Source organism: Gopherus evgoodei, chromosome 2 (genome assembly GCF_007399415.2).
Source record: "Gopherus evgoodei ecotype Sinaloan lineage chromosome 2, rGopEvg1_v1.p, whole genome shotgun sequence".
Taxonomy (NCBI): Eukaryota; Metazoa; Chordata; order Testudines; family Testudinidae; genus Gopherus; species Gopherus evgoodei.
In genome coordinates, this window is record NC_044323.1 from 152622643 (window position 1) to 152642329 (window position 19687).

General features: G+C 42.5%; 1 protein-coding gene across 2 annotated transcripts in view; it reads right to left on the reverse strand.

The window, feature by feature from the left end:
* The window catches only part of ANTXR1 (ANTXR cell adhesion molecule 1), a 194068-nt gene that overhangs the window by 105636 nt on the left and 68745 nt on the right, over positions 1–19687 (reverse strand). The gene's annotated exons all lie outside the window — the stretch shown is intronic.

Below are 19687 nucleotides of genomic sequence, written 5' to 3' on the forward strand. Positions count from 1 at the left end.
CTCTCCAGTGAGAACTCAATGGAGGGTGTGTCTACAATGTAATTAGTTGTGACGGCAGCTTACCCAAGCTAGCTTTGATCTAGCTGTAGGGTGACCAGATGTCCCGATTTTATAGGGACAGTCCCAATTTTTGGGTCTTTCTTCTTATATAGGCTCCTATTACCCCCCACCCCTGTCCTGATTTTTCACTTTTGCTGTCTGGTCATCCTATTTGGCTAGCTGAGGTAACCATAGCAGTGAAGCTAGGGCAGAACGGACAGTGTTATTGTTCTTTGAGCTAGCTAGAACAAAGCCAGCTCAGGTTGTGTTGACCCATGCTGCAGTCATGCCTCCGATTTCTGGGTAGACATCCCCTGAGAACTACCAAGACATTTCCCCCCTGAGCTACAGAACAGGCCTCAGACATAGGGCCTGCTGCAATGGAAAGACTCACATTGACTGGGCTTTACATCAGGCTCATGACTGACTTCCTCCTGGTCTGGATATAAGCTAGCCATCTAGGGGCAAATGACTTCATGTTCCATTTTTCCACCCTCAGAACCATCCACTGCCCTAACGGAGAGAGTACCCAGTAATTGCTATCATTCCTCTTGCACAGCAACAAGTACCAGTATTAAATGTCCCGCTCTTTCTATGCTAGAGGCTGCAATAGGACCAGGCACTAGTGAGCAGCTGCATACTTCAACTCTAGTCATGTTGACCTTTGTTACTTTATCAGGCCTAATCAGACTTCAGGTGCTACAGTTCTAAAAGATTAACAGCCTTGCAGCAAGGAGCAGCTCTGATCAAAATGAGCTGGGCCTCACAGTTGCTAACTCTCAGCACTTTGTTTGCAGCAGAAGATAAGCATTTTTATTATCTTATTTTACAGAGGTTGTTACACTTCCCAACCCATTCCTTTTATCCTGGCATTAAGTGAGTGCTGTGGGATGGAAGCAGAGAAGTTCTGTGTGGCAACCTGCTTCTCTTAGGGCCAGTCTACTCACAAGCTTGCACTGAAATAACTAACATCTTTTCCATGCAAGCCTGAGTGTGGGCATTATTATTCTGGAACAAAAGCAATGTATTTTGATCTCTCTTGAGTGGATAATAATAAAAGATATTACCTCATGTCCCTCATCTACCTGGATAATACTACACTTTTTGTTTAAAAATCAGAGTCTGTTGTCCACACACACCTGCATCGAAACAACCAAAAATATGAATTAAAACCCATTTAGTTCTTACGATGCAAATTTGTGCATAGGCCAACCCTTAGTAAAAATATGCTACATCCATTTCTTTGGTGAAGTAATAGAAGCCATAGAAATGACAGTGGAAGAACAGATTTTTCTCACAATGGTTAGTGTTTTTGTTGATGGGCTGCGGAAGGAAGAAAAATAACAGTTCTGAATGTCTTGTCTCTCCATAGTTGTATGTGACGCCAAGTAAATTAGAAACTGTACTAGAGGAGTGATGGGAAAAACTTCAAAAGAATCTTTTCTCACTTGTCTCTCAGATTCACTCCTGCAGCCCCAGTCCTTCAACTGGATGTATGCTGGTGGCCCAGTCTGCCTGCACGGAACCCCACTGAACTCCACACGAATGCACAGATCCACCTGCAGGATCAGGACTAGAGCTGGTTAAAATATATTTTTTTTAAAATGGAAAATGCCATTTTCTCAAAATTAAAAGATTTTGTGGGAATGTGTCGATTTCAAGAAAAATTTAGATGGGGGAAGTTTCAGAAGGAATCAATGTGATTTTCTCATTTTGTTTTGATAGTGTTGAAACATTTTGTTTGTCAGGTAAAAAGGTTTTGTTTTGATGTTATCATTTCCATTAATTTTGTTTTGACTTTTAAAAGTAGTATTTTGCTAAAATGTTATATTAATATATTAAATATTATATGTATGCATCATATTTCATATTTTATGTTTGAATATAATTGAAATGAAATTATTCAATGTCATAGAAGCAAGATGTTTCAAGATGGATCAATTTGCGGGGGGAATACCTGTTCCATAAAAAAATTGTAACTTTTCTTTCTGATTCAGACCAGCTCCAGCAAGGACCTTAGCTTGTAAGTGGCACAGGGCATGAGCATGTTTTCTGTGGAGTACCTCACATGCTGGTGGATGCTAATAAAATAATCTACCTAGCAATGTTAGTGAGCAGACCAATTTCAGCAATTCAACTCCTAGTGTGATCTGTATTAGCAGAAAAAGTCAATGCAAATTATATTTGCGGCATAAAGTAAGTAAGAGCAATTTATTTTAAAAACAAATCTGAGACCATATGCCATATAGTCCCCACAAAGCACTCCTTCAACTAATAAGATACAGGTCAAGGGCCTAGGAAAATGCTCATTAAATGTAGTTTGTATTTCACAAAGCTTCTATTGATACAACAGTGCAGTTCACCTTAATTGCCTGTAGACTTAGGAACACTGATAATTGGCAAAGCCTTCATTCTACAGTCCAGAACAGAGTCAGAATTGAAAAATTCATTTTGAAAGGAACTGTATTGAAGAAAATAACCCCAGAGTGAAGGGAGGCTGTTGTTTTTAATATAGTCTGCAGTGCTTTTCAGAGTCACATGGGTTTTTGTTGTTGTTGTTGTTTAAAGATCAAATCCATCCACCATTGCTTAACATTTGAAAGTGGTTTAAGTTTTGTCTGTTTTCCAAATGGCCACAAAACCTATTTGAATGAAGAGTTGCAAAGAGTCCTTTTTCCTGCCAGTTTTACTTCTAAAATTGAGTGACGGTTGAGTCAACCTTAGTGGGAGACACACCCATGGGAGAACTGGAATATAAGTGTAGTTCTTATGGTTTCTGAAGTGGTTGGCCCGTACAATAGCTTATTCCTAACCAGACATCCCAGGCAATTTGTTATTGGTCACCCCGTCACCTCCACCGCAGTGTGGCGACTGCCTCATTAAAGGCAGGTCTCTAATCTATAAGGCCTTCCAATTTCCCCAAGTTGGGGTCAGGTGCGGTGAGTCGCAGGCACCCATGTACACTGAGACAGAGTTCCAAGGAGTTCTGAATTCCACAGTGAGGCTTGGCTCAGCTCAGCTGCTCCAACAATTCTGGGACTGCACCGTTTTCTGAATGTGAAACGCTGCCCAGGACTGTCAGCTGCTGTGAAGGTGCTCGCTTCCTGGCTAGGCATTAGATCACTCCATGATTTTCCCCTCAAAGAGTCATTTGCAGCTTCAGAGTCTCAAGCTGTGTAATGAGCAAGGGGTTGTTTTTTTAATAGGTGCAGGATGGACCGACAGCTTTGAAGGGATCAGTCACAGCATGTATGGAGGCAACGTAACCTTCCTCCATGCTGCCTCTAGCTAATGTGCCTCACTCGTGAGCAAGCACGATCCCCTTTCCAAGTGAAAGCGCTGCTTATTTTTCCATGCTCATTCAATCCATGACCTCCCTGCTGAGACTATCTGCTGTGACGTGGGAAGATGTCCACTGTGAACTGGAGTCACTCCACAGGCCACGGAACTAATGGCAGATCACCACCACTCAATAATTGCCCTAGTCTGTTCACTCCCTCTGAAGCAGTGATTCTCATGCAGGCATACACAGGCCCCTGGGGGTACACAGAGATCTTCCAGGGATGCACATCAACTCATCTAGATACTTGCCTAGTTTTACAGCAGGCTACCTTAAAAGCACTAAGAAAGTCAATACAAGCTAAAATTTCATACAGACAATGATTTGTTTAGACTGCTCTATACACTATACACTGAAATATAAGTACAATATTTATATTCCAATTGATTTATTTTATAATTATTTGGTAAAAATGTGAAAGGAAGCAATTTGTAAGTAATAGTGTGCTGGGACACTTTTGTATTTTCATGTCTGATTTTTTAATCAAGTAGTCTTTAAGTGAGGTGAAACTTGGGGCTATGCAAGACAAATCAGGCTTCTGAGAGGGGTACAGTAGTCTGGAAAGGTTGAAAGCTACTACTCTGAAGCATCTGGCATTGGCCACAGTCAGAAGACCAGGTACTGGACTAGATGGACCATTGGTCTGACCCAGTATGACCGTTCTTATGATACTGACCTTGGGCAGATCTGAATGCTAAACCTACTGTTGAAAGGTTCTCCTGTTCCTTCACTGACTCTCTGAGCCATCCTGTCCCCTTGCAAAGAAGTGCTTTACGTTTCTCCTTAACTGAGACAAGTATACAGTTGACAAAGACCTTAGTGCAAACAGCTGAAGCGCATGTCCTGCATGCATTCATGTTGGTCTGAGCTGCTAGAACTTAAAAAAGCACTAAACTGTACTCGTACCATTGACACTGTCACGTTGCAGGGGACAGTACAACTAAGCGCATGCAATTGGCAATGAACTTCAATCCATATGAAATTATCTCGTAGGGCCTGATCCTGAAATTTGCTGAGGGTGCTCACCTTATATCGTCAGGGCCACAAGGAAGGATTTTTAAAGTGCTCAACAATGCCTAACTCAGCTCCCATTAAAGTCAATGATCAAATACCCACTGACTCCAACAGGAACAGAATTAAGCCACTTTTGAAAACTGCACTATTAATTACCATCTGTCACAAGATGTAGCCTCTGGGCTCTCTGATTAAAGGGGGAGAATGTGGAGCAGTATGATATCTGTAGCATAAACACCAGATGTCAAGTTCCAGACTTCTGGGTCTGGAGGCTACATGGATCCTTATTTTCTATCTCACATAAAATAATGTATTTCTCAGGCAGACATGTTAAAAGGCCCTGGATAAACTCAGTGTTAAATGCAGCAGGGAGGGAGTTGGTAATAGTCATAAGAATAGAAAATCACAGTTTTTCTTGGTCTATACAAATACTCCAAGCCATTTGTATATTTGAAAATTATTCCTAACCGTGTCCTGCTGTCTCTTCAATCCAAACTGTAAACACTTAGGGCTAGATTGAGCCAGGGATACTTTGGCTTCTCTTAGCACAAAGGCCTTGGTAGCAGAAAACAAAGGAATCTCCTAAAAATAAAAAGGCCCGCCCTGGAAGACATGTACCTTTTCTAGGACACTGGGAAAAAGGCTGGCAGCAGCCCACTGAGACCAAGAACAATTCTAGTATGTAAGAAAACTAGTCTTATCTCCCAAATTATTAGATTGTAAGATCTTTGGGGGCAGGGACTGTCTTTTTGTTCTGTGTTTGTACAATGCCTGGCTGTGATCCAAGTGATGTGGTCCAAGCCTGGAGCTTCTAGGTGCTACTGCAGTACAAATAAATAATAATTACATTCATAATAAATGCTGAAGAAAACTGGAGGTTCCTTCCTACCCCCAGGAATGGGTTTAGACACATTCATAGAATCGTAGAATATCAGGGTTGGAAGAGACCTCAGGAGGTCATCTAGTACAACCCCCTGCTCCAGTGGCAGCATGGAGGATATTGATTATTAAATATTATATGTACTACAGACGTGCCTACAGACCCTATCGGAGATGGAGGCTCTGTTGTACCAAGTGCTGTGCAAACATATGGTGAGAAATAGTCCTTGCCCCAAGAACTTACATCCTAAATAGACAAGACAGGCAAATGACTGGAGAAAGGAAGGCCATAGATGGGAAGCTCTTTAGAGAAGAAAACATCTTTTTGTTCTGTGTTTGTACAGTACCTAGCACTATGGTGCTATGGTATACAAATAATTATCCCCATTTTCCAGATGGAGAACTGAGGCCTAGAGAGATGAAGGTCCAAGGGAACTGTGGCACAACTGGGATTGACCTCTGATCTCCTGAGTCCCAGTCTAGTGCTCAAACCACAAGGTCATCCCTTCCCTTTACCCCTGCTCCTTCTATCCTGTTCTTTGTCTATACAGAGGACTGAAGTCTCAGGGCTGTATATTTGGCACCTTTCCCCAACACTAAAGTTCACCCATGTTGGCCGTTTTTGTCCCTGTGTTTCTTTTTGCTTCAGGTAATGCACTAGCAATCATTTTAGAATCATTCATGAAGATGTGAAGGATTCTTTCCCCTGCTCTCTACACGGGGACAGGAAGTTTTCAAATCAAAGAAAAACAATGCTTCCTTTTTTTAAAAGGTGAAAGTTTACAAAAGGCAACTTTAAAAAAACCTCCAAGACAAACAAATTCATCAAATATTTCCAGCCAGCCGAGCCTTGTCATACTGGAGATCTTGGCATCTTGTCTCAAAACTAAGTGTATAAACAGCCCACTGTCTCTGGGACTTTAATGATGTGCTCATGCCAGCCATTCCCTTTTCTGATGGGGTAGCTGCCAATGGCCATGCAGTCTGGGCCAAATGCCACCTTCATTTAAACCCATACCACAGCTACTCAACTTGAATGGGGTTGCATGATAGTAAGTGGGGGCAAAACTTAGCTCTTTGTCCACACACACCCCCCGCCGCTTTACGCAGTAATTTCCCTTTGTTACTGAAAAAAAGCCAACTTTCTAATGCTTGTCATCACCAGCAAAAACACATTCATTCTCAGCTTTGGCTTGCACTAGCAGAGCCTTGAAAGGAAAACAAGAAATATGGGTTTGGTCTGAGAAAATTGGGTACAAGCTTAATATTTAAAAAGGCAGAATCTCCCTCCCCCACAGCAGCCCCAATGCTCTCTCATATATTAGAACAGGGGTACCTGAATATTGCAAGACCTAGCACTGCAGTAACAGCATATTGGGAACCAAAGGGTTTCATCTGTGTTCCATAACTTAATAAAATCAGACTGGGAATAAGGCATACATTTTTAACAGTGAAGATAATTAACCATTGGAACAATTTGCCAAGGGTTGTGGTGGATTCTCCATCACTGGCAATTTTTGAATCAAGATGGGACATTTTTCTGAAAGCTCTGCTCTAGTTCAAACAGGAATTAATTCAGGGAAATCCTATGGCCTGTGTTATGCAAGAGGTAAGACTAGATGACCACAGCGGACACTCCTGGTTTGATGATCTATGAAAATGCCCTTGGGTTTGTATTGCATTTGATAGAGGAGCTGAGATGGATATATGGGCTGACTTCACCAGTGATAAAAGCCTCTCTGTACCCTGAAGCTACAGGGAGAGGTTGGTGGCTGCCCATGCTTTATAGAATCACAGAAACGTAGGCCTGGAAGGGACCCTGAGACATCAGCTAGCCCATCTTCTTACACTGAAGCAGGACCAAGCAGACCTAGACCTTTCCTGACTCTGGACTTTGCCAGCTGCATTTGGTTCTTTGGTCCTGCTCTGGGCACACCTGGAGGATGCGGGAATAGGAACAGAATACAGGCCCTCTTGAAATATCTCATTTTTCCCAGCCAGATTCTGCCATCACTTCCCTCTGCTCAGCCCAACCCTGCAATCTGCCAGAGTGTGCTCTCTTTCTAACCAACTAAGGGTAAGTGTTGGCTAATTAGTTAGGTCAGGCTCACTTTATAACCTGGTAAGCACTGGATACAATATTCCTGGCCCCTCTGCAGGATACGCTGATTTTCCATTGCTGGCAGATGGAATTCTGCTCTTAGGTTTAATGATCTCACAGGTGTGTGGCATGGACCAGCCAGGTTTCCTGTTATAGACTTCAGCCCTCAAATATCGGAACAGCAATAAGATATTTAGACACAACAAAAACAATCTGTGACAGAGTAATATTGAGGGAATGGGATATTTAATTTAAAATCACAGTAATGAGATTTAGAGGGAAATCGCTTGAAACTCAAGTTCTAACCTATTATTACAAATTATGTAATCCTGAATTAGAGCTAAAGAGATTCAAAGAGCTCTGAACCTTCGGAAAGTTTGGATCCAGATTTCACAGCTCACTGCTAACTCTAATAAGGGCCAAACTTAAATAATGTATCAGCTCTGAACTCAATCTCTCTCTCTCTCTCTCTAACTTTGTAGAAGTTCAGATCTCACTTTTGTAGCTTGGGCCCCTATATTGCTGGGACACCAGCGGATCTGACATAGAGTAAGATAAAGAGTGCTGCTCAGAGTGTCAGCAATGGTTCAGATAAAATACAGATAGACCTGAATCAATCTTCACTCAGAGCTTGAACCAAAACATCTACTGGGGCTAAAACCTTCCCTTTGCTTTATTGTTATGTACTGCTGCACTTCTTGTGTCAGCCCAGAAGAGAAAGTACTGGAATTCCACATGAAACACAGCTCCCACTTAACCCCACTAGAGAATTTGGCCTACAGCTTTTCCTTACATCTGATTTCTCCCTGTGCTAAAGAGAGACTTGACTTTGCAAAGGCAACCTGTGGAATTCTAGATAAATGTCTCTTACTGACTCCAGAAGAATATGATCAAATGACAACTGAATCTTTTTTAGCCAAGGATCATCCCTCCCCATGAGATCTGAAAGTAAAGCTGGGTTCTTCCTCACTCCCACATCCTCATCAGTCACACATTTGCAACTTGATTTATTTTGCTAATGGATATGTGCATCTCTAGTCAAATTCTGGACTACCTGATACCTAGCACAAAGCATTAAAAGGGGCTTCATGTATATAACTAACTTCTCTGTCTGTAAGAATTGCTTTTGAAAATCCATTCTGCGATTAAGATGTAAGAAGGAAAAATAACATCTTAAACCACTGACCTCCTGCATATTATTTCACATCTCAGGCTTGGAAATACCCAATTTAAGCCAATTTTATTTTTTTAATGTAGACTTTGTACAGTCCAAATCATGTCTTTTTTTGTTTTGTTTCTAGGTTATTACATTTTTCCAAAAACATACTTTATTATGGAAACACTCACAGTCCCTTGACTGTAAATGCTTCTCTTTGGAAAAAAATCTTTTTTTTTCATTTTTTAAATGTTTTACTCAGTAAGCCATGCTTATCTATGCTATATTAAGAACTGGATATATTATCATCATTTCTTCTGAGAGACAGAGAGTTCTAGTGGACTTTAAGCAAAGCATGGGAATAAAATTTCCTAAGTGACGTAGGAGCCTTTGTCCCATTTTACTCACTTCTGAAAATGAGATTTAGCCACTTTAGAAAATTTTGTCCTCACATTTTTGGTTCTGTCACTGCCTTAGGTCTTCATTCAGGAAAGTGTTTCTATTCAGGAAGAGTGCTTAAAATGCTTAAACTTTAAGCATATTTTAAGTCTCATTGTGGTCAATGGGACTTCGCTTTAATGTATAAAGATGGACTTCAGCACATGCTTAAGTGCAGTCCTGCATCAAGGTCTGTCTGACTTTCGGCAAGTCACTAAAGACTTGTCAGGGCTGGTGCAACCATTTAGGCGACCTAGGTAGTTGCCTAGGGCGCTGACATTTGGGACGCTCCATTTTCTTCGGCAGCGATTGTGGCAGCCGGATCTTCGGCCGCCTCAGTCGCTGCCAGCATTTAGGAAGAGGGAGCTGGGGCAGGGGAAAGCGGGGAGGGCCGCCTGCAGCAAGTAAGGGGAGGGGGGTGACATGCAGGGGAACTCCCTGCCCCAGCTCTGCCTTGCCCCGCCTCTTCCCTGAGCACGCCGTGGCCACTTCACTTCTCCTGCCTCTCAGGCTTGCAGTGCTAATCAGCTTAGGTGCTGCACACCTGGGAGGCGGGAGAAGTGAAGCAGCAACGGCGTGCTCGGGGTGCTAGTGCGTGGAGCAGGGGTGAGCTGCGGTGGGGGGGTGCCTCAGGGCGGAATGGGGAGCTGCCGCTGGGGGGGCGCCTCAGGGCAGGGGTGCGGGGCAGGAAGGGCGCAAGGTGGAAGTTTCGCCTAGGACACGAAACATTCTTGCACCAGCCCTGGGACTTGTCTACACAGAGACATTGTGAATAATAAATTGGGGTGCGCATCTACCGTGCTCTAACCTGACATATGCTCTGTGGCCATGTGGACCATGCTAGGATGCACTGAATGTTCTGTATAGTAGGGAACTTTTAGTGCACAGGAGCAGGGTCCACATGTGGTGCTGTAGTGAAGATCCTTACTCCCTCTACAGAAGAGTTTTTTTCTATTGCTGTAGTAAATCCATCCCCTCGAGAGGTGGCAGCTAGGTCGATGGAAGAATTCTTCTGTTGACCTAGCAGTTTCCAAGCTGGGGCTTAGATAAGTACTGATTATTGCTGCGGGGGCAGGCCTAGACCTAAATCCAGACCTGAGTATCCTTCAAACTTTGCAACATTATCCCCTCTCAACACATAAGTGAGTAAGTTTGTACAATTTCTTGAGAACCGTGGGAGGCAGAATCAATGGCGTCAGTTCTTATGTCAAGATTCTACTGTGCCTGTTTGCACATGCATGTGCAGAGATTGCACACATAGCCTGCAGCTTTGGAGGTTGTTTCAGCTCTATAATATAACAATTCTCTGTTGTCATGATTAAAAATATATATATATATAGCTGTGACTGATCTGGGACTGACAGGTATTTAACAAGCACCATCCTTCAATGCTGCAAATTAGATCTATTTTGGGCCTTCCTAAAGGGCTTGGAATTGGACCAAGCTAGTCATCGCAGACACTTTTTACTCCTCGTCTTCAGAATGTTTTCCTCGTTTTCTACTCCCTGAAACGTTGCAGCAGATTTCACATTGCAGGTGGAGAAATGCAAAGAATGGCTTATGTTAGACTCTATGTGCTTATAAAATTCTGCCTGTGCTTGGAGGGAGCCTGAGGAGCTGCACCAGTTTACACTAGCTAAGGATCTGGCCCTCTATTTCAATGATCACTGTATTCAGAGCTACAAGACAGCACATACACTGCTAGCCTGTCTCCCTAGGCTAGGAAGGAGTGGCACCATGCCCAGAGTCTGGCTCAGGTTCCTTTTACTCAGGACTTCAGCTTTGTTTCTTTCACATAAAATTCGTACAGCACATCAATCATCCTCTTCCTGCTAACCTGGGGATTTCTGCAGGGGCATATCTATTCCCTACAGGCCGGAGGGGTGGGAGTGGGGGGTTGTCCTGGGCCTGGCATCCCTCTTGGGATGGCCCTGCCTCACTGAATCACACTTCTTCATGAAGGGCCTAATTTACTATTGCCATGCACAAGTGCAAAGCTCTATCAAACCAGAATGGTGGCATTTTACCCCTATTTTGCACTGATGCAAATGACTATATGCAATGGTAAATCCAACTGTAAGTGCCTGTTCCTAAGGAACACAATGGGAGTTTTACCATTGACTTCAACAGGAGCAAGTTCGAACTCTAATGACACGTTATGGGCAGTAAATACTTTGGCGAGCAAACATAACAGGAGAAAGATATAACAAGATCCAATGGCTGGAAGTTGAAGCCAGATAAATTCAAAATAAGACTCAAATTTGTAACAGTGCCAATAATTATCCATTGGAACAACCAGCCAAGGGAAGTGGTGGAGTCTCCATCTTTTGATGCCTTCAGATCAGGACTGGATGCCTTTCTGGAAGATATGCTTTAGTTAAACAGGTGACTGGGATCCATAGAGGAGTAACCAGGTGAAATGCTATATTCTGTGTTATATAGGAGGATGGACCAGATGATCAAATGGTCCCTTCTGGCCTTAAAAATCGACAAATCTATGACTTTTTTAACATAATGTAACAAATCAAATAAACAGAACTCCCTGCATCTCTGTTAGCTCCCGTGCAATCATGCTGAATATGTTGCCCAGAGGGTTGCTGAGGTTTGGCTGTGCTGACAGCACCTCACTAGAAATTGGTTTGGCATGGATTTTTCAACATCATTTCCTAGGAATGTCAAAATTTTCCACTCTTGCAAAAACTGAGTTTGAGTATATTAAAAAAAGTGTTTTTTTTCTTTTGAATTAAATATTTTAAGGCTAAGTCTGTTAGGGTTTCTGTTTTCTTTACAGAATCGGATAAAATCCAAAAGGAAGCATTGTTTACATTTTTTTCCCTTGAAGGAAGAGTGAAAAAATAGAATCAATGCAAACAAAAACAAGGCAAATTAACCTAAACATATGCAGTTATAATAGCTAGGCAAGGGGCCCAAAGGTTTTATGGATACAGCTGATATTTGCTGTTTATTTACATTTAGAAACACAATTCCTGCAAATTGTACAGGTCTTTAATTCCTATGTTTCATTGCAGTTACCTTCTTCGTCCCTCTGTTTGTCTGTTACATCCACTCAGTGAGTCTAGTCTTTCATTAGGGTTAGACTGTCAACCCTGAACACATGCAGTGATGAGCAGTTACTTAATCCCACAATTTACTTTAATGGAACTACTGGTGTGAGTAGTTGTTGACTGTTGGGAGTAAGGGATTCACAATCTGGCCTTTACTTTGCAAACTCTTTTGGGGGAAGGACTGTTTCTTTTGTACAGCCCCTAGCACAAAGAGGACTTCTCATCCTGATTTGGGTATTACTGTGGTACAAATATTAAATAATAGTAATTTGGAATGAGGTGTTTAAAGCCATCAGATGAAACATCGTGGTTACTTAAAACAAAATGTTTTTATCAATTAGTGAGAATATTAGAGCTAGTGAATTGCACCTCAGCCTAGTGAAATGTTCCATACATGTTACATGTACACTCATATATATCTCACTAGGGCTATGTCTACACTGTGAGTAAGGGGTGTGATTCCCCTGCTTGTGCACACAGGCTCACACTAGCTCTCATCCAGTTGTCACATATGTAAACAGCCATGTGGCCATAGTGGAGGCACAACTGAGCTGTGCCAAGTACAAACCCACGTGAAAGCAGTAGTATATAGTCAGCGTGGCTCAGCCATGCCTGCACAGTCACTGCTAGTGTCACTGTGGCTACACAGTCATTTATGCTTGTGCTAGCTTGATAAGAGCTAGAGCAAGTATATGTACACTAGCAGGGGAGTCACATCCACAGACATAGCTCTAGGAGTCACTTACAACGTGATCTGGTCATTTAGGTGCCTAACTCCAATTTAAATCACTTCCTGCTGAGATCAATAGGAGTAAGGTGCCCCAATATATTTGAGAATCTAAACCCTAAGGGCCAGATTTTCAGTGCCTAAAAATGGGGAAAGGCGCTGAGCAAGATTTTAAAAATGCCGACACAAGTTAGACTGCTAACTCTCATTGGAATCAGCGGCAGTTAGGAGTCTATCTGCATCTTTAGGAGTTAAAATACCTTTGAAAATCTGGCCTCAAATCCCTGCTGAAAATGAGACTTAGGCTCCTAGATATTAAATGCTTTTGAAAACTTTAGCCTGGATCTAGTATTCTCATTGTTTGATAAAATGTTATATATTTAGAGAGACTGCAGGGCTGCGGGACAGATAGATAGATAGATCTGTCTCCTCTAGGAGTCTTTAGATGATGGACACAGAAGGCAGACCCTAAACTGTTAAATTAGCTTAGTTCCACTGACATCAGTGAAACTGCACCAGTTTTCTCCAGCTGAGAACCTGGCCCAGGATTTCAGGCAATGGAGTGTTATAAAACCTTGTCAGGCAAGAGTGATGGTGCTGACAGATTCAGTTAGTGATCCGATGATGGCATTAATCAATGCATCAATGATTTAGGAGTCAGGAAGATTTTATGATGCTTGTATATTTTAGATAATTGGTTGCTAGGAGTGCAGGTTTATGTGAGTGTCAGTTTTCCTCTTAGCAGCTGTTCATTTCTCTTCTTTGAGAAGGGTTGTAGCATTACCGATGAAATGTTAAGAACAGTTAATCCTTGGCTGTCATGGGTTGGATTCTTTGAAAGATTCAGAGCTAATGCTCTGGATGATGAGTTTTGACAAAAGTGTTAGTGGTGTATATTCCAACAAAAGAAATGTATCTTTGATGAATGAGTCCCATAGGAAACAATATAATACAGAGCAGTTACAGTAGCACATTTAATGTTGGGCTCTAGAAGCACCCAGGGAAATCTGGCCTGATAATACCTCTTTATACCACTGTGGCAGCATAGAGGGTCTTAAAATGGTATAAAGGGACATTAGCATAACTGAGGATTGGGCCCATCAATTGGCATTTTCCAAAAAACCTATGGGACTTAGGCACCCACTTCCCATTCAAAGCCAATGGGACGTGGGTGCCTAACTCCCATAGCTCCCTCTGAAAATCCCACATTAGTGGGTTGTGTCTGACTGACATTGCCCAATGGGGAGATAGTTTAAATTGGCCCCTTAGGACTGGATGCAATTCAAATGGAGTGAGATGTGCCTGGCTATTTTGTTCAAACAGCACAGAACTCCATGGGAGAGAGAAAGAGAACTTCTTGTTGAAAGATAATTAGGGAATCATCCAAATGTGAATTGCAGATTTAAACCAAAGCATGTTCCTTTGAGACACCTGTAACTTTAAGGGGAACTCCCATGAAGTTCGACCCATAACTTCCCTTGATGTCTTTGAGAGAGAGAGAGAGAGAGAGAGATTGATTGCTGGTCAAACAATGGAATGGAAATTTCAGAAGAAAAAATATTCCTTTTTTAAAATCAAAATGTCTAATTTCTCAAAAGGATTAGATCAGCTCTGAGTTTTATATAGATGTCTTTCCATCCATTGATGGACTTTAGATAGTTTTGTATGAAATATCTTTCTTCTAAGAGTTATGGGGGAAATGATAGAGTCTATCTTGAAGATCTCCAAACCATGAGAATGTGTTGTAAGAATTTGTTGCTATGTTGTAGAATCATGTAAGAAAGAAGTAGCAAAGCCCATTACAGTATTCAGTCCCTTTATTTGCAGGTTTGTTCCTTAACATGCCATTTTCCAGGGTTTTCTGACGCCTACATTTAAAATGTCCTAACCACCTCGTTTGGAAGGCTACTTCACAGCTAATAATCTCACTGATATCGTGATACATATATACATCTGATGAAGTGGGTTCTAGCCCATGAAAGCTTATACTCAAATAAATTTGTTAGTCTCTAAGGTGCTAGAGGGTTGTTTTGTTTTTGTTTTTTTGCTGATACAGACTAACACAGCTACCACTGAAACCTGTCACTGATAGGAAAGGCTTCTGAATATAAATATTCCTTTTGAAAGTTTATACCCTTGGCAACAGCCTCAGATATTCACTCCCCTCTCTGATGTTTACGCCCTTTACAAACTGGCATTTGTGTCCCCCTGCTGAGAGGTCATTTTGCTATGTCATAATATGTTATTCCAATCTTTCATAATAAGCTTTTCCCCTCTCGTCGCTGTGGGCCTGATCCAATGATGAGTCTTTCCATTGGCTTTAATGGGAGTTGGATGTTGGCCAGTTCTTTGGACAAATACTTGCTAGAAAGAGAGCTAATGCTAATTGTTTTCTGGGGGTATGCTTACACTGCAGCTGGCAGAAAGCCTCCTGGCCCGGGTAGACAGACACATGCTAGCATCATGGGAGGTAGTGCACTAAAAATAGCAGTGTGGACATTTGAGGCTCCAGAAGAGCCTCAGGCTAGCTACCTGAGTTCAAATCCATGAGGCTGGATTGGCTTGGATTCAGCAGCTAGCCCAAGCCTCCACCAGAGCTGCAATGTCCACAAGCTTATTTTTAGTACACTAGGTCAAGCTAAACTAAAGCGAGTGTCTACCCACAGCTCATTCCTGGCTGCAGTGTAGACACCTGTGAAACCCTAGATAATGCTTCTAGCGTGACTGACTGGATCTTTATTTTTCAGTAATTAACGCTGGGCCTGGATCTATACAGCCTCAAATATGGGACTCAGGTGGGTGGAGGAAAATCTGAACCCAACTCCATGTTTACAAACAATCCCAGGTTCCGCACAGAACAAAGCTCCCGGCATTCAAACACTCCTGACCTTCAGACTGCTTGAAATCTGGATCTGAACTCCTGGATAGAACCCGTCTCCAGCCAGAAGAATTGTTACTATGACTTCTTGAGCTATTGATAGACTTTCAAACTTTGCAGCTCACAAGTCACGCTGGACTGGGAAATGGGACAGGTGCACCACACTCCATTTGCTGATTCTCCAGACTTGGGCAAACATATATATTTTAAAGAAGCATACACACATTCTGGCTCCTCAGAGGCTTCACATAGCATGGTGCCATCCACTTTCATCTTCTGAGTAGGAGGCCAGTCCCCAAACCTCAAGAAATATGGAAACACAGATGTGGGCACCACTTTCTGAATGAAACCTCTACTTGCTGACTCATTCGCCCAACAAACCCCAGCTTCTGGTGAGCAATGGTTCTGAGAGTTAAGGCATTTGCACAAGTGCCAAACACTGAGCTGTTGTTATATGTGATCCGAGTGGGAGATGCACAGGCAGGAAGAATTTGTGGTACATTCAGGACATAGTTCCAGATCTAGGGCAGTGTTTGCATGCCGTCTGAAAAGAGCTTCACTGATATGCCATGGAGGAAAGATTTACTTCAGTCTTTACAAAAGACCTATTCTCTTCCCTCCCCTCCAAGGTTTGTTTGCAAAGCGAGGAAAGAAGCTCTCTCTGCCCTGTGCTGTCACCTCCTGCTGCAGCTTTCCAAATTTACTGGCATTGGTGTAATTCTGCAAACACACATGTGCTTATCTTTCAAGCTTGAAGCCAGTGCTACTATTCGGGGGAGCTCCAGGCACCAGCGCAGCAAGCGTGTGCCTGGGGCAGCAAGCTGCGGGGGGTGGCCTGACGGTCACTGTGAAGGTGGCAGTCAGGAAGCCTTCTGCATCATGCCTGCTGGAGGTCCGCCAGTCCTGCAGCTTCGGCGGCAATTTGGCGGCGGGTATGCCGAAGGTGGGGGACTGGCAGATCACCCACAGAAACACCGCAGAACCCATGTCACCAGCGGATCGCCCACAAATGTGCCGCTGAAGGCTGCCTGACTGCTGTGCTTGGGGTGGCAAAAAACATAGAGCCGCTCCTGCAACTATTCATCAATTGCCTGAAGTTATGCACGTATGTAAGCATTTGCAAGACTGGAGCCCTATTTTAGCTTTCTTTAAAGAGATCAGAATCTGAGAAATGATCCCGGTTACTGTGTCTACAGCGGGTGCTATTTAAACACAGACAATAAATAAACCCCTCTCTTTTCCTAGGATGACCAGATGTCCCGATTTTATAGGGACAGTCCTGATATTTAGGGCTTTTTCTTATATAGGCTCCTATTACCCCCCAACCCATCCCGATTTTTCACACTTGCTGTTTCATCACCCTGTCTTCTCCAAAATAAACTTTCCAAACAATTTAAGAGACATTTACAACCAAATTTTCAGAGCAGGTCACTGAGTTTGAAGGCCATGCTTGACACACCACATGCAAACTAAATTTTCAGAAATGCTGGAATTGATCTGAATTGGGGGTGAGGTTGCTCAGCATTTTTGGAAAACAGGCTTATGGTTTCACAGGTTGGATACTCAAACTCAGAGGTACTGAAGATTAGCAGGTATTTTTGAAAAGGTGGCTGTCACCGGGAATGAACCAACTGTCACTGCCAGAACCAACAAAAGCTTTCAAATTGGAGGAAACATTTTCTATGCACCCAGTGTAGGTGAAATGAGCAGCATTACGCAGCCTATTGCCTAGAAATAACTCCCACAAAAATATTAGGGGAAGTATCAGTGAAAAGGTCGCTACAGTGAGTTCTATCCAAGTGATGTAAGCTCCATAATTAGGATCAAATTTGGGTCACTTAGAACAGGCAGAGATACAAAAATATATTGTACTATACACTTGTGCAGTGCCATATCTGTCTCTCCAGCTATGAGTCTCTGAAATCTATACTGCTATACACACATTTATAGAACGAGCAAGCAGATTTAAATAATTTGTGTTTACCTCTTGATATCTAGACATACTGAATCTGCTAATTTTTACTTTACTCTGAATGTGTTGGCTGAGTAGCCTCCCAATACAGAACATGTGGAAAACCAGAAATACAAAGGAAGATTTTTTTTAATTAGAATGTTGAATCCTACAAATCTTGTGTTTTACATGTTCTCATGCTTCTTGCATGAAGCATCATTTGACAGGGACTGCACTAAAGCAACAGCTCATTGCTTTTATCCTAAGTGTTGCAAGTGAGAACAAGTGTCCATTCCCTTCTTGGAAATGAATGAAATAACAGCGTCAAGTGAGCTGCTCCATTGGAGTCAATAGGACCAATCTTCCTTTGGTGTAAATTGTCACAGTGCTGTTGGAGCGAAGACAATTTACACCGACTGAGTATCTGCCCCAATGGCATGTTGCAGATGTCAAACAGCTGCATTTTGCTGTCTGTGTTGATCATATCCATATCGTGCTTCAAAAGGCAAAGCAGAAAAATTGTTCATAGTTCTCTCTCTCTCTCACACACACACACACTTTCACCATGGCAACAAAGAGAACTTGAATTGAAATATCAAATCCAGCTGAAATAAAAGCCCTTCTCTCAAAGCATAAAGATGCCCTTGTCAACTGCAGAGAAATAAGCCTTCATCTCAGCTCTGAAAACTGACATGTTAATCGTGTAGACAATGCTGGTGTCTCTAGACAATCTTGTCATTGTTGCGACAGATGAAATAGTACAGGAGAAATTTTCCCTCAAAGCCTGTGCATCAGTGTTCATGGATCACAACTGAATAGTCTTGATATGTGGATATTACATAACTTGGCCTTTCACTAGCTCCATATAGAAACATGATGCAATTTTGTTTGGCGGATTTGAAGGGGGGAGGCAAAGAGACCTGCCATAAAAGCCTTCAGGTCAAATCCTGCAGTCCTTTCTCAGCCAAGACTCCCAGAGAAGTTTTGCCTGAATATTGACTGCAAGAATTGGTCCTTCGTATGAAATTTATGACAGTGCAGAGGGCCAGCACAAGGCATAAGTAGGACATAGGCTTTATCCTGGTCTCTCTGAACAGAGATGAAGTTCCTCTTTGTGAAGAAAGCCAGATGTAAACACATCATTGCTTGAAGAACCAAGTTTTAAATGGCATCAATATGGGTGTCAATTAGTGATGCTTGGAGATCCAGGGCTAGACCCCAAAAGATTCTGAATATCTTTTGCTAGATGCTGAGGGTCTCAACTCCCACAGGTTTCACTGGTAACCTAAAGTGCTTAGAATCATGCAGGAGGCACTCAGCACCTTGTAGGATTGTGCCCTATAACTGTGGCCTTACCTTAATAAAACTGCTTATTTCAAAGCAATAGTATATAACAGAACCCCCTTTTTACTAGCTTAATCCCACACAGGTCAGTCAAAAGGCTTGACCAAACTTATGAATCTCACATGCTATGTACATGGATCCCAATCCTACACATCCTATTCAGTCAGAATTCCCACCTTCTCATGAGAGTCCCAATATTTTCTGTTTTCATGAGCACAAAGTAAATTCCTCCCAAATCTCCTTTATCCTTACTACCATGAGGCCTCCCTTCCCAATGGTCACACTTTAGCAGAAGTAAAATCCCCATCAAGACAATGGTGTTACTAACTGTAAGAAGATGCTTTCCTTTGCTCAGGCTGCTGCAAGAGGCTTATGAGAACAAGTAACTCAAGCATTGCTAGCAAAGGAGGACATGGGGTCAGTGCAGGCTCTGCACTTCTGCAGAGCTCCCCAAACTTCTGGGGGGATATTGATTTATAGACAATGAGTCTGATTGTCACTGCCTTGCAACTTGTGCCATCATTTACATCTATACAAAGTGGGTTTAAACAGCTACCACCAGTGTGAGTGGACATGTCTGATCAGCTGGTGCAATTTACACTCACCCTGCAAGGAGCAAAGCAGTGGAGAACCAGGCCCTGACACCTCTGCTATATCACAAAACCACTTCCTCGTCTCCCATACATGCTCTATCTAAGATAGAGCACAACCTGCTTGCTCCAAACCCATATTAAGGTGCACACCACATGGGGAAC